Source organism: Pan troglodytes, chromosome 1 (assembly GCF_028858775.2).
Source record: "Pan troglodytes isolate AG18354 chromosome 1, NHGRI_mPanTro3-v2.0_pri, whole genome shotgun sequence".
NCBI lineage: Eukaryota > Metazoa > Chordata > Mammalia > Primates > Hominidae > Pan > Pan troglodytes.
In genome coordinates this window covers 78715671-78743514 of record NC_072398.2, presented here as the reverse complement: position 1 = coordinate 78743514, position 27844 = coordinate 78715671, and the positions used below count along the sequence as shown (strand labels likewise).

The following is a 27844-nucleotide window of genomic DNA, read 5'->3' as shown; positions in this document are numbered from 1 at the left end:
CAGCTTTCTCTCTCCTTCTTTGGCCTGGTGGCCCCAGGGAAGATCACAGTGCTTTGGAGGCTGGGCTGTCAAAATGGCACTGGCTGTGGGCCTGCTACCAGGGAGGGCAGTGCCACTCTCGGTGGGAGCAGCATGGGCAGACAGCTGTGGTGTGTACAGTTTCTTCACATCTTGGCCCCACAATAGTCTGCAGTAGTGGTGGGATTTATCCTCGGAAGAAAGTGCCCATCCTCCTCTTGTTCTCCTTGGCCCAGTGGCAGCTATGGCAGTGATGGTCCCAGGGTAGGACAAAGTCCTCTGGGGGCTGAGCTCTCAGAATGATACAATGTTACAGTTGCACAAGGCTCAGAAGCCTGTGGGACTCAGCCTAAGTTCCCTTTCTGAAACGATGCCTTTGTACAATCTCTAGGCAGCTCCCTATGTTAGTCTTGATGCTCATGAGGGTTGAAGGGCTCTCCAGTGCCTAGAATTGAAGTTCATGACAAGAATTTGGAGCCCCGAAGGTCTCACTGATCATTTCCCTGCATCTGAGAGCTTCTCCCAACTCCCAGGCAATCTTGGCTGAGCAGGCTGCCTCACTTCCCTCTCCTTCTTTGTTTTCAGTGCTTCCTGTCACTTCTCTGTTGAATTCCAGTGTTCTTTCTTAGATTTGTGATTATCTACTTCCTGGTAGAGAAGAAGGACCTATTTTGGTCCTTCTCTGTGGAAGGGGCTCATACTAGCTGCATCTGGTCAGCTATCTTGCCTCTGTCTCTCCCAGTGATTTTTGACAAAAGTGCCAAGGTATTTCAATGGGGAATGTATTCGTTAATCAACAAATGGTATAATCAAAAAGTGAACATTGACCCTTACTTTCACCATACAGAAAAATTAACTCAAAATGCATCATAGACCTAAATGTAAGTGTGAAAAACAAAACATTTCTGGAAGAATATGCAAGAAAAATCTTCGGGACCTCTAGCTAGACAAAGATATCTTAGATTGGACACATGCTCACAAACACACACACGATATAGAAATAATAGACACACTGAAGTTTATCAAATATAAAACATTTGCCTTTTAAAAAACAACATTTAGAAAATATAAAGGCAGGCCATGGACTGAAAGAAAATATTTTCAAAAGCTATATCTGATACTGAACTTATACAAAATACATAAAGAATGCTTAATTTCAATTATAAAGACAACATTTTTAAAATAAGCAAAACACTTTTTAAGATATAATATCATAACTTTATTCAGGAGATAATCAAATATACAGGGCTGACACAGACAAACAGCCATGCATAAAAATTATACAAATCTGCTTACTAGATTTTCCAGAAGAGGCCCAGTCATTATAAACAAGAAAGAAAAACCAGGAGGGTGCCTAAACGACTGCAGTCTTTCAAGCAAGTGCAAACGTTCCCACACTCCCTTGTAGCGAAGGCAGCCTCAGGTGAAGGTGGTCCTACTAGCAGGAAGATTAGGAGGCAGCAGCTGTGCAGAAGCCATGCTTCCTGGCCCTGCCAGAGCTCAACAATAGGACTTGTTGAACTCCTGGAGGGCCCACCGCTTCTCAGTTGCCTGCTTGAGTAGGGTGGACTCTTTTCACCAGTCTGTCAAACTCCTCCCCAAGTATTTCATAGGAGTTCAGGACCTGTCTTGACTTCTCCATGTGCTGCTCCTGTAGGTGAATCGCTCCCTCCAAACGGTCCCTAATCGGACAATGAACTTCCACTTTCTCAGCAGTGTGTTGGACAAAATATTTAACTCTTCCATCCTCAGCTTAAGTATCATAGCACCACACTTGACTTCCAGGTACTGGGCATTGATGTGGTCTAACTCGGAGTGAGTCTTCAGCCGTTGTTCCTGAAGAAGCCTCTGCAGCAAAATGAGGCAGCAGAGAAGCACCTGGAAGTAGGTGGCACTCTTCTTCTCCAGCAGCACCATCTGCTCCTTTTGCTGGCTCTTGGCATCCTGGCACTGCTGCTTCCTAGCCACTAGGACCTCTGCAAGTTTCAACACGTTTGCTGCCTTCACGGTTTCACTGTCAGCATCTGAATTGGGATCATAGTACCAGAGCAGAGTGAAACATTTCTTCTTGAGCTACTCCTCCACTTCTTGCTGTAGCAGAGCCCTCATCCACACAAAATCGTCTGAGAGTGGCATGGATTCCAGAAGGTCTGCTTTCTCCAGCTCTAGCAGTGAAGGTATCTCCCTCTCCTGGCTAGGACCTAAGAGCCATATCAGTTCAGTTATGAGTAGCCGCTGTTCAAGAGTCTCATGAAATTTTTGTCCTCAGAAGTTAAATTTGTGTCCTGTATCTTCACACAGTAGTCCACAAGCAACTCCTGAATAACTCCATGTAAAATCTCAGACCTCAACCACGTTGTCTTATGCAGTCGAACTTCCTTCCATGCCTTGTTGAAGTATTTCCATCCCTTCTCCAGGTGAGCAGAAATCCCCAAATACCTTTTGATTTTCTTGGGATTCTAATACTGGGGCAGGTGAAGCTCTCAAGGGGGTGCCAAGATCCTCGGCTGGGGCAGGCTGGACAGCAGCGTCTGTTTACACCCAGGACCCACCCCACCCCGGGGCTCCGGAACTCGCTCCGGAACCTCTCATTCGGGCCCACCACAGGGGCTAGGGGAAGCGAGGCCCAGGAGGACCGTGCTGGAAGGCCCTCCAGGAAGGGGAAGGGGCAGCAAAACATTTTAATAGACACTTCACCAAAGTAGATATGCAGATAGCAAATAAGCACATTTTTAAATATTCAAGATTATTAGTCATTAGAAAAATGCAAATACCCAATTAGAATGGTAAAATTTCTAAACGCTCACCATTCCAAGTTTTGGCAAGTTATATGGAGGAACGGGAGCTGATATAAATTGCTGGTGGGAATGTAAAATTGTATAGTCATTTCTGGATGTTTAAACACATAAATAGACTATAGAGTTAAACATATTCATACTTACCATACAGCCTAGAAAATCTGCTGTTTGTTTTTACTCGAGAGAAATAAAAGCATAAGTCAACTCAAGACACATACTTAACTGTTTATAGAAGTTTTACTTATAGCTCCAAACTTGAAACAATTCAAATTTCTACCAATCAGGAATATTTTTAATTAGACATAATTTTATTTTATTTTATTTTTATTTATTTTTTATTATACTTTAAGTTTTAGGGCACATGTGCACAATGTGCAGGTTAGTTACATATGTATACATGTGCCATGTTGGTGTGCTGCACCCATTAACTCATCATTTAACATTAGGTATATCTCCAAATGCTATCCCTCCTCCCTCCCCCCACCCTGCAACAGGCCCTGGTGTGTGATGTTCCCCTTCCTGTGTCCATGTGTTCTCATTGTTCAATTCCCACCTATGAGTGAGAACATGCGGTGTTTGGTTTTTTGTCCTTGCCATAGTTTGCTGAGAATGATGGTTTCCAGCTTCATCCATGTCCCTACAAAGGACATGAACTCATCATTTTTTATGGTTGCATAGTATTGCATGGTGTATATGTGCCACATTTTCTTAATCCAGTCTATCATTGTTAGACATTTGGGTTGGTTCCAAGTCTTTGCTATTGTGAATAGTGCTGCAATAAACATACGTGTGCATGTGTCTTTATAGCAGCATGATTTATAATCTTTTGGGTATATAACCAGTAATGGGATTGCTGGGTCAAATGGTATTTCTAGTTCTAGATCTCTAAGGAATCTTCTGACTTCCACAATTGTTGAACTAGTTTACAGTCCCACCAACAGTGTAAAAGTGTTCCTATTTCTCCACATCCTCTCCAGCACCTGTTGTTTCCTGACTTTTTAATGATCGCCATTCTAACTGGTGTGAGATGGTATCTCATTGTGGTTTTGATTTGCATTTCTCTGATGGCCAGTGATGATGAGCATTTTTTCATGTGTCTTTTGGCTGCATAAATGTCTTCTTTTGAGAAGTGTCTGTTCATATGCTTCACCCACTTTTTGATGGGGTTGTTTGATTTTTTCTTGTAAATTTGTTTGAGTTCATTGTAGATTCTGGATATTAGCCCTTTGTCAGATGAGTAGGTTGCGAAAATTTTCTCCCATGTTGTAGGTTGCCTGTTCACTCTGATGGTAGTTTCTTTTGCTGTGCAGAAGCTCTTTAGTTTAATTAGATCCCATTTGTCAATTTTGGCTTTTGTTGCCATTGCTTTTGGTGTTTTAGACATGAAGTCCTTGCCCATGCCTATGTCCTGAATGGTATTGCCTAGGTTTTCTTCTAGGGTTTTTATGGTTTTAGGTCTAACATTTAAGTCTTTAATCTGTCTTTAATTAATTTTTGTATAAGGTGTAAGGAAGGGATCCAGTTTCAGCTTTCTACATATGGCTAGCTAGTTTTCCCAGAACCATTTATTAAATAGGGAATCGTTTCCCCATTTCCTGTTTTTGTCAGGTTTGTCAAAGATCAGATGGTTATAGATATGTGACATTATTTCTGCAGGCTGTGTTCTGTTCCATCAGTCTATATCTCTGTTTTGGTACCAGTACCATGCTGTTTTGGTTACTATAGCCTTGTAGTATAGTTTCAAGTCAGGTAGCATGATGCCTCCAGCTTTGTTCTTTTGGCTTAGGATTGACTGGCGATGCGGGCTTTTTTGGTTCCATATGAACTTTAAAGTAGTTTTTTCCAATTCTGTGAAGAAAGTCATTGGTAGCTTGATGGGGATGGCAGTGAATCTATAACTTACCTTGGGCAGTATGGCCATTTTCACAATATTCATTCTTCCTACCCATGAACATGGAATGTTCTTCCATTTGTTTGTATCTTCTTTTATTTCATTGAGTAGTGGTTTGTAGTTCCCTTGAAGAGGTCCTTCACATCCCTTGTAAGTTGGATTCCTAGGTATTTTATTCTCTTTGAAGCAATTGTGAATGGGAGTTCACTCATGATTTGGCTCTCTGTTTGTTATTGGTGTATAAGAATGCTTGTGATTTTTGCACATTGATTTTGTATCCTGAGACTGCTGAAGTTGCTTATCAGCTTAAGGAGATTTTGGGCTGAGACGATGGGGTTTTCTGGATATACAATCATGTCATCTGCAAACAGGGACAATTTGACGTCCTCTTTTTGTAATTGAATGCCCTTTATTTCCTTCTCCTGCCTGATTGCCCTGGCCAGAACTTCCAACACTATGTTGAATAGGAGTGGTGAGAGAGGGCATCCCTATCTTGTGCCAGTTTTCAAAGGGAATGCTTCCAGTTTTTGCCTATTCAGTATGATATTGGCTGTGGGTTTGTCATAGATAGCTCTTATTGTTTTGAGATACATCCCATCAATACCTAATTTATTGAGAGTTTTTAGCATGAAGCATTGTTGAATTTTGTCAAAGGTCTTTTCTGCATCTATTGAGATAATCATATGGTTTTTGTCGTTGGTTCTGTTTATATGCTGGATTACATTTATTGATTTGCGTATATTGAGCCAGCCTTGCATCCCAGGGATGAAGCCCACTTGATCATGCTGGATAGGCTTCTTGATGTGCTGCTGGATTTGGTTTGCCAGTATTTTATTGAGGATTTTTGCATCGATGTTCATCAGGGATATTGGTCTAAAATTCTCTTTTTTTGTTGTGTCTTTGCCAGGCTTTGGTATCAGGATGATGCTGGCCTCATAAAATGAGTTAGGGAGGATTCCCTCTTTTTCTATTGATTGGAATTAGACATAATTTTAAAGAAAAAAGTTTAGACCTGACTAAAAAGCCTGAAATCACTTGTTTTTCTCTGACTTTATAGTCATAGCTAAATGTCATAATGGCCCATTAAAAAGTTTTAAATTTAAAAGGTACCTGTGTAGGGCCAATTATTACCAGTATTACAAAAGGAGGATAATGAGGCTGGAACCATGAGATTTACCCCTCCTCCTCCTCAGTAATTACTGTACACAAGGCACAATGTTAAAATCAATTTTAAGTTTATGGCCTCCAAATAAATGCAAACTCCATATTGTTTTTAGAGCAAGGCTTTCCTATGTTTCTCTCACATGTCTTGATAGGAAGGGATATTCCTTCTATCCAAGCAGACATCCATTTCTAGGTCTCTGTAGGAAAATCCTGGCTTATTCAACAAGGTTTGAATAACCAAGTGCCCTGTTAGAGCTGGTTTCCTTATTTGTGTGCAACAGTTAAGCAGAATCTTCTGAATTATCTTGCAAAATCATGTATTAGGCTATTCTAGAATTGCTATAAAGAAATACCTGAGACTGGATAATTCATAGAGAAAACAGATTAATTGGTTCATCATTCTGCAGGCTGTACAGGAGGCATGGTGCTATAATCTGCTTGGCTTCTAGTGAAGCCTCGGGGAGCTCACAATCATGACAGAAGGCAAAGGGGGAAAAGGCATGTCACACAGTGAAAGCAAGAACAAGCAAGGGAGAATGTGGTGTGTGTTGGGAGTGCCACACACCTTTAACCATATCTCATGTGAACTCAGAGCAAAAGCTCACTTATCACCAAGGGAATAACCCAAATCATTCATGAGGGATCCACTTCCACGATCCAAATACCTCCCACCAGGCTGTATGTCCAACACTGGAAATTACAATTCAACATGAGATTTGGGTGGGAACAAATATCCAAACCATATTATTCCACCCCAGCCCCACCCAAATCCCATGTTCTTCTCACATTGCAAAATATAATTATGCCTTCCCAATAGTCCCCCAAAGCCTCCCCCCGCCCAAAGTCTTAACTCATTCCAGCATTAACTCAAAAGTCCCAAGTCCCAAGTTCAAAGTCTCATCTAGAACTGAGCTGAGTTCCTTAACATCTATAGAGCCTGTAAAATAAAGAAACAAGTTATTTACTCCCAAGATACAATGGGAGTATAGTCATTGTAAACATCCCCTTCCAAAAGGTAGAAATTGGCCAGAAGAAAGGAGCTACAGGCCTCATACAAGTTCAAAATGCCGAAGGGCAGTAATTAAATCTTAAATCTCCAAAATAATCTTCTTTGACTCCATATCCCACATTCAGGGCACACTGGTGCAAGGGGCCAGCGTCCAAAGCCTTGGATATTTCCACCTCTGGCTTTGAAGGTTTCAGAACTCCAGGATGCTCTTACAGGTTGTTGAGTGCCTGTGGCTTTTCCAGGTGCTGGGTGCAAACTGCTGGTGGATCTACCATTCTAGGGTATGGAGGGCCATGGCCCCTTTCTCACAGACGCACTAGGCAGGGCTCTAGTGGGGATTTTGTGTGGGAGCTCCAACCCTGTATTTCCTCTTGGCACTGTCCAACAGAGGTTCTTCTGTGGGGGCTCTGCCCCTGAGGCAGGCTTCTACCTGGGCATCCAGACTTTTCCACACATTCTCTGAAATCTGATGGAGGGTGCCAAGCCTCATTTACTCTTGCACACTGTGCACCCACAGGCTTAACACCAGATGGAAGCTGCCAAGTCTTACAGCTTGCCACCTCTAAAGCCATGGCCCAAGCTGTACCTGGGCCCCTTTGAGCCACAGCTGGAGCTGGAGTGGCCAGAATGTGGGGAGCAGAGTTCTGATGCTGCACAGGACAGCAGAGCCCTGGACCTGGCCCATGAAACCATTTTTCCCTCCTAGGCCTTTGGGTCTCTGAAGCAAGGGCCTCCTGTGAAGGTCTCTGAAATGCCTTTGAGGCCTTTTCCCCATTGTCTTGGAAATTAGCACTCGGTTCTTTTTTAGTTACATGAATATCTCTAGCAAGTTGTTGCTCCACTGCCTGCTTGAATTTCTTTTCTGAAAAATCTTCCTTTCTCTGTCACATGGCTCGGCTGCAAATTTTTCAAATGTTTATGCTTTGCTTCCTGTTTAAATATAAGTTCCAACTGTAAGTCTGTTTTTTTTTTTGCTCCCACGGCTGAGCACAGGTTGTTAGAAACAGCCAGGCCATTTCTTGAATGCTTTGCTGCTTAGAAATGTTTACCCCCAGATATCCTAAATCATCACTCTGAAGTTCAAACTTCCACATTTTCAGGTATCTTTATAGCAATGCCCCACTCCTCAGTACCAATTTTCTGTATTAGGCCATTCTTTTATCACTATTAAAAAATACATGAGACTTGCGTAATTAATAAAGAAAAGAGGTTTAATTGGCTCATGGTTCTGCAGCTTTGCAGGAAACTTGGTGCTGGCATCTGGTTGACTTGTGGTGCAGCTTCAGGGAGATCACAATCATGGCATAAGATGAAGAAGGAGCAGGCACATCACATGGCAAAAGCAGGAATGAGAGAGAATGTGTGTGTGGGGGGGTGGGGGGATGGGGAGGTGGGAGGGGTGCCACACCCTTTTAAACAACTAGATCTCATGTAAACTCAGAGCAAGAGCTCGGTTATCACCCAGGGGATGGCCCAAGCCATTCATGAGAGATCTGCCCCATGATTCAAACACCTCCCACCAGGTCCCACCTTCAACATTGGATGTTACAATTCAACATGAAATTTAGGCAAGAACAAATATCCAAACCATATCAAACCAAGCAGCAGAAAACATGAGAACAAGTTAGGAAGCAGGGCTTTCTTTTGATGTGTTAGCATAAAAACCCAGTATCTAAAGTGGAGAAATCTCTATTTTCTGCCAAACACACCCCCACACACCACACATGTGCATGTGCACAAACACACACACACACTTGCAGTGCCTTTAATACAAAGTTCTCCCTTGAGGCAAAATCTTTTGTCATTAGCTGATCCAATGATGAAAAGCTATGTGGTATCGACTTAATAAAACCTTCAAATGAAACCAGCAGAATAACTGTCAGAGTTTCTATATTGAATGTAACTTGAGGAGTTGCTCTGATTCTAGCATAGTCAACCTGCTTACATACAGAAGGCCAGTAAAAAGTGGGAGAAGTGAGGCTAAATTGGGAATGCGGAAGGGGAAGCCAGTGCTTGTAAACATACCTTCACATTTTATTTTGGAATTCACCTTTCACATAGGTACACTCAAGATTGGGCTGCTGAGAGTCATAGTGGGTTTTTGAGACATCCAGAACTTGTACATTTTTCTGAAGTATTTTTAAGCTATTAAGAGGATGAAAACTAGTAACACATGAGAAAGTAATAGAGCGGTTTTAACTTTATCATTTGTAATAGCTAAATGTATCAGAAGTGTGAATAATGTAAATCCATTGACAATGAAAATTTTTCATTGTATTCAGTAAAATTCCTACCATTCTCTAGCTAGTATTTTAGAAGACAGTGATGTAAATATTTGCTCTTTTAGTTGAAAAGTGTCCAGCAGAAGAAAGGAAGAAAATAGTAAATTTCTTGGAAAATCTACACACTTGGGAATTTGCTTTTGGACAATTGAGAATTGGATTCACTTTCATGTTTGTTTAAGAGGAAACAAAAATATCAACTAATCCACTTGAATTGTTAAACCTAAATTTTTTCTGTAAACAGTAACACACAACCTTTGATAATCTTTTTTTTTTTTTTTCCTTATTCAGTCTAGAGAGAGAGCAATGTAGGCTACTTTGGGAAAGTTCTTTGCATTCCACAAAAACCTTGTTCCAATCTTCATTTGAAGAAGCAGAACATCACCAACTGAAGAGATCTTTGTCATAACCTCACCCCAAAGGATGAATGGTTTCCTAATAACCTATAAACCAGCAAGTATATGGCTCAGCCAATGCTTCAGAGTTATTTAGTGTCCTCAGAGATTGGCAGATACTCAGGAGACAGCATCCAGAAAATAAGACTTCATATACTGCTATAATAGAGAGCAGAGGACTGAGTACATTACAGAGTGCCAAGGAAATAAGGCAAATAATACGTTAGGTCAGAGGAGAGAATTGGTTTTCTATTACCTAGTGAGAAATGGCTCACTAAAATGAAACAGAGGAAGGGTGCTCAAATCACACATATATTATAATTATCTACCAAGGTGATTTCATTGCCACTAAGGTCAAGTAGATATGATTAATAACTATGAGATAGGCTTACTCAGAAGCAGAAATGAATTGAAATGGCCAAGGCATTTTTTGTTGCAGCACAGGTTAAAAAATGACTTATTGTTTCTGTTTCTTTGGCTACATCCTGTATCTCATCATTGTAGGGTTAGAAAATGGCTAGCAAAAATCTTATTTGTGGATTTCTGTACTTCCTTGAGTCCAAACAACTCTTGCTAGCTAGACTTTGGAGCACAGGAAAAATATAATGTGTGTTTTGTACCAATTTTTCCCAACTTTTTAACTGTGGTAACATACACATAACATAAAATGTATGTGTATTTTAACCATTTCTAAGTGTCAGTTTAGTGGCAATAAATACATTCATATTGTTGCACAACCATCATCACTATCCATCTCCAAAACTCTTATCATCTTGCAAAACTGAAACTTTATACCCATTAAACAATAACTTTCCATTTCCCCTTTCCCCAGCCCCTGGCAAGAGTCATCTACTCTGTCTCTATAATTTTGGTGACTCTAAGTACTTTATCATATAATTGGAATCATACAGTGTTTGTCCTTTTGTGATTGGCTTATTTTACCTAGCATAATGTCTTCAAGTTTCATCTATGTTATAACAGATGTCAGAATTTCCTTCCTTTCTAAGGCTGAAAATATTTCATTGTATGTGTGTACCATTTTTTTTTATCTGTTTATCCATCCATAGAATTCTGGGTTGCTTCCACATTTTAGCAATTGCAAATATTGCTGCTGTGAACATTAATGTACAAATACCTCTTTGAGACTCTGTTTTCAATTTGGGGGTGGCATATGTCCAAAAGTGAAATTTTTCAATCACATGGCAATTCTATTTTTAATTTTGTGAGGAATGGCCATGTTATTGTTTTTCACAACAGCTGTGCCATTTTACCTTCCCACCAACAGTTCACAGGAGTTCCAATTTCTCCACAACCTTACCAATGCTTATTTTCTGTGTGTTTGGCTGACTGTGTGTGTGTGTGTGTGTGTGTGTGTGTGTTTACAGTAACTGTCCTAAAGGGTGTGATGGTATCGCATTAGAGTTTTGATATGCATTTTCCTAATAATTAGATGTTCAGCATTTTTTAAGTGCTTATTGGCCAATTGTATATCTTATTTGGAGAAATGTATATTCTGATCCTTTGCCCATTTTTGAATTGAGTTGCTTATCTTCTTGTTCCTGTCTTTTAGGAGTTCTCTATATATTCGTGATATTAATCTCTTATCAGGTGTATACTTTGCAAATTTTTTTCTATTCTGGGTTGCCTTTTTACTCGATAGTTTTTTTTTTATTTTTTGTGGGTACATAGTAAGTGTATATATTTATTGGGTACATATTTTGATACAGTCATGTGATGTGAAATAAGCACATCATGGAGAATGAGGTATCTGTCCCCTCAAGCATTTATCCTTTGAGTTACAAACAATCCAATTACACTCTTTATTTTAAAATATACAATTATTATTGATTATAATCACTCCGTTGTGCTGTCAAATTCATTCTTTCTATTTTTTGTAACCCATTAACCATCTTATTCATTCTTTCTATTTTTTGTAACCCATTAACCATCCTCAGCTTCCCCCAGGCCCCCACTACCCTTCTCAGCTGATGGTAACCGTCTTTCTACTCTCTGTTCATGAGTTCAATTGTTTTGATTTTTAGATCCCATAAATGAAAGAGAACTTATTTGTCTTTCTGTGCCTTGCTTATTTCACTTAACATAATTATCTCCAATTCCATTCATGTTGTTGCAAATGACAGGATCTCATTCTTTTTTGTGGCTAAATAGTACTCCATTGTGTATATGTACCACATTTTATCCATTCATCTGTTGATGGATACTTAGGTTGCTTCCAAATCTTGGCTATTGTAAACAGAGCTGCAGCAAACACAGGAGTGCAGATATCTCTGTGATATACTGATTTCCTTTCTTTGGGGTATATACCCAACAGAGAGTTTGCTGAATCATATGGTAGCTCAATTTATTTTTTTTGCAGTTTTTGAGGAACCACCATACTGTTCTCCATGATGGTTGTACTAATTTACATTCCCACCAACGGTGTACAAGGGTTCGCTTTTCTCCACATCCTCGCCAGCATTTGTTCTTGCCTGTATTTTGGATATAAGCCACTTTAAATGGGTGAGATGATATCTCATTGTAGTTTGATTTGCTTTTCTCTGATGATGAATGAGGCTGAGCACTGTTTCATATGTCTCTCTGCCATTTGTATGTCTTCTTTTTAAAAATGTCTATTCAAATCTTTTGCCCATTGATTAGATTATTAGATTTCTTCCTATAGAGTTGTTTCAGCTCCTTATATATTTGGCATATTAATCCCTTGTCAGATGGGTAGTTTGGAAATATTTTCTCCCATTTTGTGGGTTGTCTCTTCACTTTGTTGATTGTATCCTTGCTGTGCAGAAGCTTTTTAACTTGATGTGATCCCATTTGTTCATGTTTGACAAGGGTCCAGTTTCATTCTTCTGCATATGGATATCCAGTTTTCCCAGCACCATTTATTGAAGAGCTCATATATTAGCTCAATTTGTTTGCAAGTATCCTTTTCTAATCTGGGTTGCCTTTTTACTCTGTTGATAGTGTCATTTTTATTTTTATTTTTGTGGGTACATAGTAAGTGTATATATTTATGGGGTACATGAGATGTTTTGATACAGGCATACAGTGTGAAATAAGCACATCATGGAGAATGGGGTATCCATTCCCTCAAGCACTGTCTCTGCCCCAGTGTAGGTTCTTGGCACCTTTGTGAAAAATGAGTTCACTGTAGGTATGTGCATTTGTTTCTCAGTTCTCTATTCTGCTCCATTTATCTATATATCTGTTTTTATGCCAATACCATGCCGTTATGGTTACGACAGCTCTGTAGTATACTTTGAAGTCTGGTAATGTGATTCCTCCAGTTTTGTTCTTTTTGCTCGGGATAGCTTTGGGTATTCTGGGTCTTTTGTGGTTCCATATAAATTTTATAATAGGATTGTTTTTTCATTTCTGTGAAGAATGTCACTCATATCTTGATAGGGATTGCATGAAATCTGTAGATTGCTTTGTGTAGTACAGACATTTTAACAATATTGATTCTTCCAATCCAGGAACATGGAATACTTTTCCATTTTTTGGTGTCCTCTTCAATTTCTTTCATTAATGTTTTATAGTTTTCATTATAGAGATCTTTCACTTCTTTGGCTATGTTAATTCCTAGGTATTTGATTTTATGTGTGGCTATTGTAAATGAGATTACCTTTTTCATTTCTTTTTTACATTGTTCACTGTTGGCAAATAGATGTATTACTATTTTTGTATGTTGATGTTGTATTCTGCAACTTTACTGATTTTGTCAGTTCTAATAGTCTTTGGTGGAGTCTTTAGGTTTTTCCAAATATAAGATCATATAATCTTCAAACAAGGATAATCTGATTTCTTCCTTTCCAATTTGGATGCCCTTTTTATCTTTATCTTGTCTAATTGATCTAACTATGAATTCAAATATTATATTGAATAACACTGGTGAAAGTGGACATCCTTGTCTTGTTCAGGATAGAGGAAAGGCTTTCCAATTTTCCCCACTCACTATAATACTAGCTGTAAGTCTGTCATATATGGCTTTTATTGTATCGAGGTGTGTTCCTTCTAGTCCCAGTTTTTGAGGGTTTTTATTATGAAGGGGTGTTGAATTTTATCAAATGCTTTTTCAACATCAATTGAAATGATCATATGGTTTTTGTCCTTAATTCTGTTGATGTGATGTATCACATCGATTGATTTATGTATGTTGAATCATCGTTGCATCACAGGGATAAATCCCACTTGGTCATGATGAATAATCTTTCCCATGTATTGTTGAATTTAGTTTGCTAGTATTTCATTAAGGATTTTTCATTAATATTCATCAGAGATATTGGCCTATAGTTTTCTTTTTTTGGTGTGTCTTTGGTTTTGGTATCAGGGCAATACTGGCTTCTAGCCACATAGAATAAGTTTGAAAGTATTCCCTCATCCTTTATTTTTTTAAAATAGTTTGATTGGATTAGTATTAGATTTTCTTTAAATATTTGGTAGAATTCAGCAGAAAGGCCATCAGGTCCCAGGCTTTTCTTTATTGGAATACTTTTTATTATGGCTTTGATCCATTACCTGTTATTGGTCTGTTCAGGTTTTTTATTTCTTCATGGTTCAAACTTAGTAGGTTGTATCTATCTAGGAATTTGTCCATTTCTAGATTTTCCAATATATTGCCATATAGTTGCTCATAGTAGTCACTAATGATCCTCTGAACTTCTGAACTATCAGTTGTAATGTCTCCATTTTCATTTTTGATTTACATGGATCTTTCTTTTTTTCTTAGTCTGGCTAAAGGTTTGTCAATTTTGTTTATCTTTTCAAAAAACCAACTTTTGTTTCAATGATCTTTTGTATGCTTTTATTTCAATTTCATTTATTTCTGTGCTGATCTTTATTATTTCTTCTCTTCTATTAATTTTGTGTCCAGTTTGCTCTTGCTTTTCTAGTTTTTTTCAATGCATCATTAGGTTATTTAAAGGTTTTCCTTTTTATGATGTAGGTACTTATAGCTATAAACTTCCCTTTTAGTATTGTCTTTGCTGTATCCCATAGGTTTTGGCATGTTGTGTTTCCATTTTCATTTGCTTCAGAAAAATTTTCAACTTTCTTCTGAATTTCTTCATTGACCCACTGATCATTCAGGAGTGTATTGTCAAATTTCCATGTATTGGTAAAGTTTTCAAAATTCCTCTTGTTATTCATTTCTAGTTTGATTCCATTGTGTTCAGAGAAGACACTTGATATTATTTCAGTTTTTTTGAATGTCTTAAGACTGGCTTTGTGACCTAACATATGGTCTATCCTTGAGAATGATTCACGTGCTAAGAAAAAGAATGTATATTCTGCAGTTCTTGGATGAGATATTCTGTAAATAGCTATTAGATCCATTTTGTTTATATTGCAGATTAAGTCTGATGTTTCTTTGTTGATTTCCTGTTTGAAATATCTGTCCATTGCTGAAAGTGAGATTTTAAAATCTCCACCTATTATAATATAGGGGCCTCTCTCTTTATTTCTAATATTTCCTTTGTATATCTAGGTGCTCCAGTGTTGGGTGCATATATATTTAAAATTGTTATATTTGCTTGCTGAATTGAACTCTTTATCATTATATAGTGATCGTCTTTGTCTCTTCTTATAGTTTTTGTCTTAAAATCTATTTTTTCTGATATAAGTATAGTGACTCTTTCTTTTTGGGTTCCACTGGCATGGAATATCATTTTCCATCCCTTTATTTTCAGTCTATGTGTGAAGTGTGCTTCCTGTAGTCAACAGATCAATGGGTATTGTTTTTTTCATCCATCCCTAGTCTATATCTTTTGATTGGAGAGTTTAGTCTAGTTATGCTTAATATTATTATTAATAAATAATGACTTACTTCTGCCATTTTGTTATTTGTTTTCTGGTTCTTTTGTGGTCTTCTCTCCCTTCTTTCTTTCATTTCTGTTTTCCTCTAGTGAAGATGATTTTATCAGATAATATAATTTAGTTTCTTGCTTTTTATTTTTTTGTGTATCCATTGTATATTTTTTGTTTGAGGTTACCATAAGGCTTGCAAATACTATCCTATAACCCATTATTTTAACCTGATAATAATTTAACACTATTTTCCTAAACAAATAAGCAAAAAGAAAATGAATACAAACTCTATGCCTTACCTTTTTCCCCCTGCTTTTTAACTTTTTCTTGTTTCTATTTATATCTTATTGTACTATGTCTTGAAAAGTTGTAGTTATTACTTTTGATTGGTTCATCACTTAATCTTTTCACATAGGATAAGAGTAGTTTATACATCACAGTTACAGTGTTATAATATTCTGTGTTTTTCTGTCTACTTATTATTACCAGTAAGTTTTGTACCTTCAGGTGATTATTTATTGCTCATAAATGTTCTTTACTTTCTGACTGAAGTACTCTCTTTAGCATTTCTTGTAGGACAGGTCTGGTATTGATGAAATCCCTCAGCTTTTGTTTGGGAAAAATCTTTATTTGTCCTTCATGTTTGAAGGATATTTTTGCTGGCCATCCTATCTTAGGGTAAAAGTTTTTTTTCTTCCCTCAGCATTTTAAATATGTCATGCCACTTTCTCCTGGCCTGTAAGATTTCTACTGAAAAGTCTGCTGCCAGATGTATTGGAGCTCCATTGTGTGTGTGTGTGTTTTTTTTTCTCTTGCTGCTTTTAGGATTCTTTTATTTAATCCTTAACCTTTGGGAGTTTGATTATTAAATGCCTTGAGGGGAGTCTTCTTTAGATTAAATCTGTTTGGTGTTCTATAACCTTTTTGTACTTGGATATTATTACCCCATTGAATTAACATTCTACCCCCATCTCTTTCTCTACCTCCTCCTTAAAGTTAATAACTCTTAGATTGACCCTTTTGAGGCTATTTTCTAGATCCTGTAATTGTGCTTCATTACTTTTTTTCTTTTGTCTCTTCTGACTGTATATTTTCAAATAGCCTGTCTTCAAGCTCACTTATTCTTTCCTCTGCTTGATCAATTCTGCTATTAAAAGACTATGATGCCTTCTTCAGTATGTCAAAGATATACTGAAGAAGAGCTGGATTTTTCAGCTCCAGAATCGCTTGATTCTTTTTAATTATTTCATTCTCTTTGGTAAGTTTATTTGATAGCATTCTGAATTCCTTCTCCACGTGATCTTGAAATTTTTTGTTTTCTCAAAACAGCTATTTTGAATTCTCTGTCTTAAAGGTCACAAAGCTCTACAGGTTTGGTCCCTCATGCCTTATTTAGTTCATTTGGTGGGTCATGTTTTCCCGGACGGTGTTAATGCTAGTTGATGTTCTTTGGTGTCTGGACATTGAAGAGTTAGGTATTTATGGTAGTCTTCACTGTCTGGGCTTATTTGTAGCTGTCCTTCTTGGGAAGTTTTTCCAGATATTTGAAAGGACTTGTGATCTAAGAGGTATCCGCTTTAAGGTGCACCCCAGGCCCAATAATACTGTGGGTCTTGCAGATGTGTAGAGGCACTGCCTTGATGGTCTTGGACAAAATCCAGGATAATTTTCCGGGTTACCAGAGACTCTTGTTCTCTTACCCTACTTTCTCCCAAACATACAGAGTCTCTCTCTCCCTGTTCTGAGCCACCTAAAGCTTAGGGTGGAGTGACACAAGTACCCCTTTGGCCACCACTGTTATGACTGCCCTGGGTCAGACCTGAAGCCAGCACAGCACTTGGTCTCACCCAAGGCCTGCTGTAACCACTCCGTGGCTGTTGCCTATGTTTGCTTAAGGCCCTGGGGCTCTACAATTAGCAGGTGGCAAAGCCAGCCAGGCCTGTGTTTTTCCCTTCAGGGTGGTGAGGTCCCCCAGGCCTCAGGTGGGTCCAGAGGTGCCATCTTGGAGTCAGGCACTACAGTCAAAAACCTTAGAAGTCTCCCTGGTGTTCTACTGTATTATGGCTGAGTGGCACTCAAACCATAAGGTGCAGTTCTTCCCACTCTTCCCTTCCCTTTCCAAAAGCAGGGGAGCCTCATCCCATAGCCACTGGCACCCCAGGCCATGAGGAGTACTGCCAGACTACTGCCAAGGTTCTCCTAAGGCCTAAGGGCTCTTAAGTCAGCTTGTCATGAATGCTGCCTGGACTGGGATTCACCCTTCAGGGTGATTGGCTCCCCTTTGGCCCAGGGGAGGTCCAGGCATACCATCCAAGTGTCAAGTTCTGGAATCGGGGACCCCAAGAGCCCACTTGGTGCTCTACCACCCTGTGACTGTGCTGGTACTTAAGGTGCAAGACAAAGTCCCCATTACTTTTTCCTCTGCTTTTCTCAATCAGGAGTTTTGTCCCATAACCACCAGAGCTGGTAATATGCTGAGTCTCACTTGAAGCCAGCAAGTTTCAGAAGCTCACCCAAGGCCCTTGATGTAGTACCTGGGTATTGCTGCTGGTTATTCAGGGCCCAAGGGCTTTTGAATGAGCAGGTGATGAATCCTGGCAGGACTGGGTTCTTTTCTTCAAGGCAGTGGGTTCGCTCTGGCCCCAGGTGTACCTAGAAATGTCATCTGAGAGCTAAGGCCTGTAATGGGGTCCTCATGACTCTGACTGGTGCTCATCCTGCTGTGGCGGAGCTTGTATCCTAGATGCAAGACAAAGGGCTCCCAACTCTTCCCCTTCTTCTCCTCAAGTGGAAAGAAGGGGTGTCTTTTGCAGCCAGGAGTTGTGCAGCCTGGAGTTAGGAAAGGGGTGATGCCAGCACTCCCTTGGCTGGCTTAGCTGATGTCTCAGCATATCACGTGTTCCCCCAGTCCACTGTCTCTGGGCCTAGCTCAGCACTAGGACTCACCTAAGAGTTGCCGTTCTTATGATCTAGACTGCCTTCCAAGTTATTTAAAGGCCAGGTGCAGCCCTCAGTGGTGACGTTCACAGGCACTCAAGTTTGGACTGCTGGGATTGGCAATTACCCTCTGGCTCAGGCTGGTTTAAATGCTCCCTCCATGTGCGGGCATCAGATGAGTTTGGTCTGGTTTTCCCTTCTGCTCTAACAGAATAGCACTGAGTTCAATGCCTCAAAATTGCTGGGTCTCCCTCCCACAGCACCCAGAGGTGCTCTCGGCACCACACTGCCACTGCCAGAGAGTGGGGGAGTGGTGGTGTCAGCGATTCAAGAGTGTTTTTTCTATCTCTTCCATGCCTCTTTCAGCAATGTGAACTTAAAACCAGGTGCTCTAAATGCTCACCTGAATTTTGGTTCTTATGAAGGTGTTTTCTCTGTGTATAGTTGTTAACTGGGTGTCCTTCTGGGGGAAATGATTAGGAGAGCCTTCTACTCCACCATCTCACTCTGCCTCCTGCCCCCTGTTCATAGTGTATTTTCATGCATAAAATTTTTAAGTTTTCAGGAAATCCAATGTATCTATCATTTCTTTTATTTATTAATTCATTCATTCATTTATTCATCTTTTAACTTTTATTTTAGGTTCAAGTATATATGTGCAGGTTTCTTATATAGGGAAACTGCATATCACAGGGGATTTAGTGTACGGATTATTTTGTCACCCAGGTAATAATTATAGTACCTAGTAGGTAGTTTTTTGATCCCCCTCCTACACCCCTCAACCCTCAAGTAGGCCCTAGTGTCTGTTGTTTTCCTCTTTGTGTCTATGTGTTCTGTTGTTTAGCTTCCACTTGTAAGTGGGAATATGTGGTATTTAGTTTTCTGTCCCTGCAATGGACTTGAGATAATGGCCTTCAACTCCACCCACGTTTCTGCAAAGGGCATAGTCTCATTCTTTTTTTTTTTTTTTTTTTTGGCTGTGTAGTGTTCCTTAGTGTATATGTACCATATTTTCTTTATCCAGTCTACCGTTGATAGGCATTTAGGTTGGTTTCATGTCTGCTATTGTGAATAGTGCATGTGCCTTTACGGTAGAATGATTTATATACCTTTGGATATATACTCCAACAATGAGATTGCTGGGTCAAATGGTAATTCTGTTTTAAGTTTTTTGAGGAATTGCCACTCTGACTTCCACAATGGTTGAAAAAATTTACATTCCCACTGGCAGAATGTAAGCATTCCCTTTTCTTCACAACTTCACCAGCATCTGTTGTTCAAGTGGTGAAGAAAAGAGAATGTTTATACACTGCTGTTGTTTTTGATTTTATGATAAGCCATTCTGATTAGTGTGAGACGGTATCTTATTGTGGTTTTGATTTGCATTTCTGTAATGATTACTGATACTACTGAGATTTTTTCATATGCTTTTTGGTTGTATGTATGTCTTGTTTTGAAACATATCTGATCATGTCCTTTATCCACTCTTTAATGGGGTTATTTGATTTTTTTTCTTGTTGATTTCTTTAAATTCCTTATAGATTCTGGATATTAGATCTTTGTTGGATGCATAGTTTGCAAATATTTTCTTCCATTCTGTAGGTTGTCTGTTTACTCTGTTCATAGTTTGTTTTGCTGTGCAAAGGATCTTTAGTTTAGTTAGGTCCTATTTGTCAATTTTTGTTTTTGTTGCAATTGCTTTTGGCATCTTTGTCATGAAATCTTTGCCAGGACCTATCTCCAGAATGGTAATTCTGAGGTTACCTTCCAGAGTTTCCTTAGTTTTAGGTTTTACATTTAAGTCAGCCATTTTAGCCCAATTAATAACTCTTGCTGGGCTGGGCATGGTGGCTCACACCTGTTATCCTAGCACTTTGGGAGGCCGAGGTAGGAGGATCACTTGAGCCCAGGAGTTCAAGACCAGCCCGGGCAACATGGCAAAACCCCTTCTCCACAAAAAAATACAAAAATTAGCTGGGTGTGGTTGTGTATGCCTATAGTCCCAGCTGCTCAAGAGACTGAGGTGGGAGAATTACCTGAGCCCAGGAGGTTGAGGCTGCAGTGAGGCGAGATTGCACCACTGCATTCCAGCCTGGGTGTAGAGTGAGACCCTATCTCAAAAAACGAAAAAAAAAGAAAAAGAGAAAAAAAAGCCTCGCTGGGGAAATACTGCAGTAGTTGGGAGGAAGGAAGATACCCTGGCTTTGTGAGTTGCCAGAGTTCTTAGATTGGTTCTTTCTCATCTGTGTGGGCCAATGTTCCTTTAAGTACAATGTATTATAATTTGGATACAGTCAGTAGACTTTTTTTCTGTATGTTTTCAGAAGGCTGGGGCTTTGTGCAGGGACTTTATTTGTATCTGAATTCTTGTCCTTGGTTTCATGGGAGGGTATATGAGCAAAGTATTTTTGGCATTGAAATTTGGGATCCAGTAGGTAGGCTCTTGCTCAGACACACGGCTCCTCTGTATTTCCTAATGATTGCAGCTGTGCTCCCTCTTGGTGCTCTAAAAATGTGTTCTCCTCTCCCACTCAAGTGCTGGCTGCAGATCTTGTTCTGGCACTCCTGGGCTGCACACCACAGCTCTGTGGTGAGCTCGGGCTTTATGTTCCCTCCTCAGCCTGAGGGCAGCAGGGGAAGGGAACTTGGCAGTGGTTGTAGCAGATGACCTTTCACTTATCTCTTGGGGCTCCACCCCAAAGAGATGCAGAGCTGCTATCAATCTGTGTGATTGGCCCAGGGTGGGGAAGCTGCACTGTGGGCCCAGGCAGGGTCTTGGGGTTCTGCCTAGTGATGAGCAGGGGAAGTAAGGAGGCCACCTTGTGGGATTGGGGAGACAGACTGGTCTTTTCTTAGGGCAACTACAGCTTGCTGGAGGTGTGGTTAAAGAACTTAGGGTCTTTGCTCCTTCCTTAATCCAAGGGCAGCAAGGGCAGTACCACTGCAGTGGTTACCTCTGGAAGCTTCACCTCAGAGAAACACAGAACCACTGCTAAAGGGAATCTTCAGCCAAGGGGTAAGGTGGCTGCACTGCTGGCCCAAGCTGGGCCTCCACTTGATGATGAGCAGGGGATCAAGGGCTTACAAATTGGAGAGACTGCACTCCTTTCCATAAGGTTACATGGCACACTGGAAGCACAAGTGAAGCTCTCAGGCTCTTTGTTTCTTCTCCAGACCAAGCGCAGCAGGGTAGGATCTGGTGCCATGGCAATGGCAGAGGGGCTGTCAGTTGCCTTTGGGTGCTCCTCCCCAGGAAAACACAGAGCCACTACCAATGGGGATGCTCACCAGGCAGGGCTCCCAGATTGGGATTGCAGAATAACCTCCCTACACAATGGGTTTTGGTGTCATATCTAATACATCATTGCCAAATCCAATGTCATAAAGATTTTCCTATGTTTTCTTCTAAGAGTTTTATAGTTTTAGGTCTTACATTTAGGTTTTTGATCTATTTTGAGCTAATTTTTATAAAATGTTAGATAATAATCCAGTTTTTTTTTGTTTTTGTTTTTTTTTTGGTTTTTTTTGCATGTTGATATCCTGTTTTCCTAGCAACATTTGTTGAAAAGACTGTCCTTTTTCCACTGAGTGGTCTTAGCACCTTTGTTAAAAAATCACTTGGCCACATATGTAAGGGCTTATTTTTGGGTTCTCTTTTTTATTCCATTGGTCTGTATTCTGTCTTTGTGCTAGTACTACATTGTTTTGATTACTGTAGCTTTGAAGTAAGTTTTGAAATCGGGAAATGTGAGCTTTGCTTTTCTTTTTCAAGACTGTTTCAGCTATCTTTAGTCCCTCAAGTGCCATATAAATTTTAGGATGGGTTTATCTAATTCTACAAAAAACATCATTGAGATTTTGATAGGGATCACTAAATCTAGGTACTTTGGGAAGTATTGACATCTTAACAATACTAAATCTTCCAATCCATGACTATGTGATCTTTTCATTTATTTCTGTCTTTAATGTCTGTCAGTAATGTTTTATAGTTTTCATAGTGCAAGTCTTTCACCTCTTTAAGTTAATTCTAAATATATGTTTTTTCTTTTTGATGCTATTGGAATTGAATTTTTTTTCATTTCCTCTTTGGACTGCTCATTGTTAATGTACAGAAATGCAACTGATTTTTGTGTGTTTTGTATTCTGCTACTACTTTGCTGAATTCATTTATCAGTTCTAATAATTTGTTTTTGTGGAATCTTTAGGATTTTCTACATACAGGATCTCATTATCTGTGAGCAGAGATAATTTTACTTCTTCCTTTACAATTTGGATGTATTTTTTTAAATTTTTGCCTAATTTCTCTGGCTAGAACTTCTAGTACTATGTTGAATAGAAGTGGCAAAATAGACTTCTTTGATTTTTTCCTGATCTTAGAAGAGCATTTAGTCTTTCACCATTGAGAATAATGTTTACTGTGGGGTTTTTGTATGGCTTTAACTATGTTGAGGTAGTTTCCTTCTATTTCTAGGCTGTTGAGTGTTTTTATCATGTAAGTATGTCAGATTTTGAAAATTATTTTTTCTGCGTATATTGAGATGACTCTGTGTGTTTTATCCTCTTTATTCTATTCATGTAGTACATTACATTGATCAATTTTTATACATTAAATCACCTTCCATTCCAGGACTAAATCCCACTTGCTTATGGAGTATAACACTTTTAATAAGCTGCTGAATTTGGTTTGCTAGTATTTCATTGAGGATTTTTGCCTCAATGTTCATAAAAGATATTGATCTGTAGTTTTCTTTTCTTCTCATGTCGTTGTCCAGTTTCGGTATGAGGTTGGTTCTGGCCTTTTAAAATGAGTTGGAAAGTGTTCCTTCCTCCTCCAGTTTTTGAAAATTTTTAGAAATATTGGTGGTGTTTAAAATGTGTAGTAAAATTCACCAGGGAAACTATCAAGTCCAGGGCTTTTCCTTGTCAGGAGAATTTTGATTGCTGATTTAATTTCCTTACCAATTATAGGTATATTCATTTTTTTATTTCTTCATTATTTCATCTTGGTATATCTTGTTTCTAGGAATTCCTCAATTTCATCTAGGTTATCTAGTTTTTTAGTTTATAATTGTTCATAGTACTTTCTTATAATCCTTTTAATTCCTATAGAGTTGGTAATCACCATACTTTCATTTCTGCTTTTAGTAATTTGAATCTTCCCTCTTTTTTTCCTTAGTTCATCTAGCTAAAGATTTGTCAACTTTGTTGATCTTTACAAAGAACAAGCTTTTGGTTTTGTTGATTTTTCTCTATTTTTTGTACTATATTTTGTTTATCTGGCTGCAATCTTTAATATTTCCTTTCTTCTGCTGGCTTTAGGTCTAGTTTGTTCTTTTTTTTTCTAGTCCCTTAAGTTGTAAAGTTAAATTGTTGATTTGAGATTGTTCTTGTTTTTTAATGTAAGTATAGTTATAAATTTTCCCCTTAGCACTGCTTTTGCTCTATCCCATACATTTTGCTATGCTGTGTTTTCATTTTTATTTATTTCTACTTACTTTCTTATTTCCCCTTTTACTCTTCTTTGATTCACTGATGGTTTAATTTTTACAAATTTATGAAATTTTTAGTTTGCTTCTGTTACTGATTTCTAACTGTATCCCGTTTTGGTTGGGGTAGTTACTTTGCACGATATCTACCTTTTAAAATCTACTGAGACTTAATTTCTGACCTAGTATCTGGTCTGATATGGTTTGGATGTTTATTTCCTTCAAATCTCATGTTAAAATATGATTCCCAATGTTGGATGAGGAGCCTGGTGGGAGGTGATTGGATTATGGGGGCAGACCTTCATGATTGGTTTAGCACCAACTCCTTGGTGATAGATGAGTTATTGCTTAGTTAGCTCGCACATTATCTGATTATTTAAAAGACTCTGAGACTTCCTCCTTTTCTTTCTCTTGCTTTCTCCTGCTCCATGTGATGCACCTACTCCTCCTTTGCCTTCCGTCATGATTGTAAACTTCCTGAGGCTTGCACCAGGAGCAGATGCTGGAGGAGCAGATACATGTACAACCTGCAGAATCATGAGCCAATGAAAACCTCTTTTCTTTATAAACTACCCAGCCTTAGGTATTTATAGCAATGCAAGAATTGACTAACACATGTTCTAAACTGGAAAATGTCCTTGTGCACTTGAGAAGAATGTGCATTTTGTTGGTGTTGAGTACAGTGTTCTATGTGTATCTGTTAAATATAGTTGGTCCAATGTTCTGTTCAAGTCCTCTATTTCCTTACTTATCTTGTGTTGGTTGCTCTAGCCATTATTGAGAGTGGCGTATTTAAGTCTCCAACTATTATTGTAGAACTGTTTACTTCTCCTTTCAATTCTGTCAATTTCTGCTACATCTATTTTGATGGTCTATTATTAGATGTGTAAATGTTTATAATTATTTTATTGTCATACTGTATTGAACTTTGTATTGAAACATATGTTCTTCTTTGTCTCCTATTACCTCTTTTTGATTTAAAATTTGTTTTTTTCATTAGAGTAGCCACCTCTATTGTCTTTTGGTTAGTATTTTCATGGAATTATTTGCAGTTCATTCATTTTCAAGTCATTTGTGTCTTTAGAGCTAATGTGAGTCTCTTGCAGGCAGAAGATATTTGGATCATGTTTTCATTTATTAATTCTGACAATCTCTGCCTTTTGATTGGAAAGATTAATACATTAACATTTAAAGTAACTACAGTTCTCTCTTGGTATCTCTGGAGAATCAGTTCCAAGACTTCCTATGTATACCAAAATTCACAGATGCTCAAATCCCTTATATAAAATGGCATAGCATTTGCATAAAATCTATGCTTATTCTCCTGTATATTTTAAATCATTTCTAAATCACTTATCATACCTAATAAAATGTCAGTGCTGTCTAAGTAGTATTACATAGCATTTTTAAACTGTATTTTTATTTATATTGTATTGATTTTCATTGCTGTATTTTTTTCAAATGTTTTTAATCTGTAGTTAATTGAATCTGGGAATGCAGAGCCCACAAATACAGATGGATGATTGTATTTTAAAGAAGAGAGTTACTCCTGTAATTTTTCTCTATTTGTTTTCTATTTGCCTTATAGCTTTTTGTCCCTCATGTCCTGCATTACTGTCTTCTTTTGTGCTTGGCTAATTTTTTATGAACATTTTAATTTTTTCTCATTTCCTCTTGTTTATATTCTACAGCTCTTTTGTGGTTATTATGGCTATTACATTTAACACCCTAAATTTATAACACTCTAGTTTGAATTTATACCAGCTTAACTTTAGTAACATACAAAAACCATACTCCTTGATAGCTCTATTTCCACTCCTTTCAGTAGTTAATATCACAAAATTACATCTTACATTATATGTTCAAAACATAAACTAATTTTTTATTCTATTAGTCTTTTAATTACTTAGAAAACAAAATATGGAGTTCCAAACCAAAGTTCCAGTAATACTAGTTTTTTAAATGTATTAGTTTCACATCATGTAGGAAATAATTGCCCATGTAATAATTAACCTTTATTTCTTTATATGGCTTTTAGTTACTGTCTAGTGTCCTTTCATTTCAATCTGGAGAATTCCCTTTAGCATTTTTTGGAGAGAAGTTCTACTAGTCATAAATATCCTTAGCTTTTTTTGCAACCTGGGAATGTGTTGATTTCTTTATTAATTTTGAAGGACAATTTTACTGGATATAGAATTCTTGATTAACTGTTTTTTGTTTTGTTTTGTTTTTTTGCTTTCAGCAGTTTGGATATAGCTGCCCACTGCCTTTTGGCCTCCAGAGTTTCTGATGAGAAATCTACTGATAATCTTATTGAGGATACCTTGTATGTAATAAGTTGCTTGTCTCCTGCAGCTTTCAAAATTCTTCTTCTCTTTGGCTTTTAACAGTTTGATCATAATGTGTTTTGATGTGAGTCTCTTTGAGTTCATCCAATTTAAAGTTTATTTGGCTTCTTGAATGTTTGGGAGGCTTTCCGACTATTTATTTATGTATTCTCTCCCCCACTTTTTCTCTCTTCTCTCCTGGGTTCCCACAGTACATATCTTGGTCCACTTGATGGTGTCCTACAGGTCCTTTAGGCTTAGTTCAGTTTTCTTCAATCTCTTTTTCTCTCTGTTTCTACGACTCAATAATTTCCATTGTCTTATCATCATGTCCACTGGTTCTTTCTTCTGCCTGTTCAAATCTGCCTTTGAATTCTTCTAATGAATTTTTAATTTCAGATATGGTAAATTTCAGCTTCAGAATTTTTGTTTTGGTTTCTTTTTAGGTGTTTTATTTCTTTATTGATATTTCCATTTTGTTCATACATATTTCTCTTGACTTTCTCCATGTCTTCTTTTAGTTCTTTGAGGATCTTTAAGACAGTTGTTTTAAAGCCTTCGTTTAGTAGATCCATCATATTTTTTTCCAGGGACAGTTTCTGTGGATTTATTTTTCTTTTAAATGGGTTATACCTGTTTTTTTGTACAATTTGTGGATTTTTAAATTGAAACTCTAGATTTCAATCTAATAACACTGTAACTGTGGAAATCAGATTCTCCTTCTTCCCCAAGATTCACTGATTTTCTTCTTTTTGTTTTTTCTTTTATTGTTGTACGCTGTCTTTGTGCTAAGAATCTACCTGAGGTATAAATTTAAGGTCTCCTCAGGTCTTTTCTGAGCTGTGCCTTTGCTTACGCATGCACCGTGACTTTCTAATTTTCCCCATGTATGCAATTGCCTTGAATGTTATAGTCTTTAAGGTCTTGCTTCCAAAAAGCGGGGGAATTGAAGATGGCAGGGATAGTCACTGGATTTTGGTTTTTTTTTAGACGGAGTCTCTCTCTGTCGCCCAAGCTGGAGTGCAGTGGTGCAATCTCGGCTCAATGCAAGCTCCGCCTCCCGGGTTCATGCCATTCTCCTGCCTCAGCCTCCCGAGTAGCTGGGACTACAGGTGCCCACCACCACGTCTGGCTAATTTTTTGTATTTTTTAGTAGAAACAGGATTTCACCATGTTAGCCAGGATGGTCTCGATCTCCTGATCTTGGGATCCACCTGCCTCAGCCTCCCAAAGTGCTGGGATTACACGTATGAGCCACCATGCCCGGCCATCTCTGGTTCTTTAAATCTCTTGGAAGTCAGTTCAACTAGAGGGAGACAGACTTGTTACAAATCAGGAGAGGTGCAACAATAATGACTGCCTGCCTCTTTGTCTGCACCTCTATAGTCATAAGCAGTAACCAGCAACCGAAGCACAGATCTCTGATATTTGAAGGACAGGATTCTCGTTGCTCAGCCTGGTTCCTTTGAGGTCTGTGCAAACTGTTTCAGAAACATATGCATGGCTGTCTGCCACAGAGATGGGGGAATGGATAGCTGCTACTGTACTAAAAGCTGAAATTGACTGAAATCAACCACAATTTACTGTCCCTGCCTTCCCCTGGAAATTTCAAGCCTTCAATAGACTTCAAAATTCCAAAATAGTTACATCAGAAAGATTTTGCCAGTGCAGTTATTGCCTAGGTGGGGAAACAGATTCCTGGTGCTTCCTAAACTGC

The 27844-nt window shown here is 38.5% G+C and overlaps 1 pseudogene; it reads right to left on the bottom strand.

The window, feature by feature from the left end:
- Positions 1-1518: 1518 nt before the first annotated feature.
- LOC736271 (HAUS augmin-like complex subunit 4) overlaps positions 1519-27844 on the bottom strand; it is an 86110-nt pseudogene continuing 59784 nt past the window's right edge.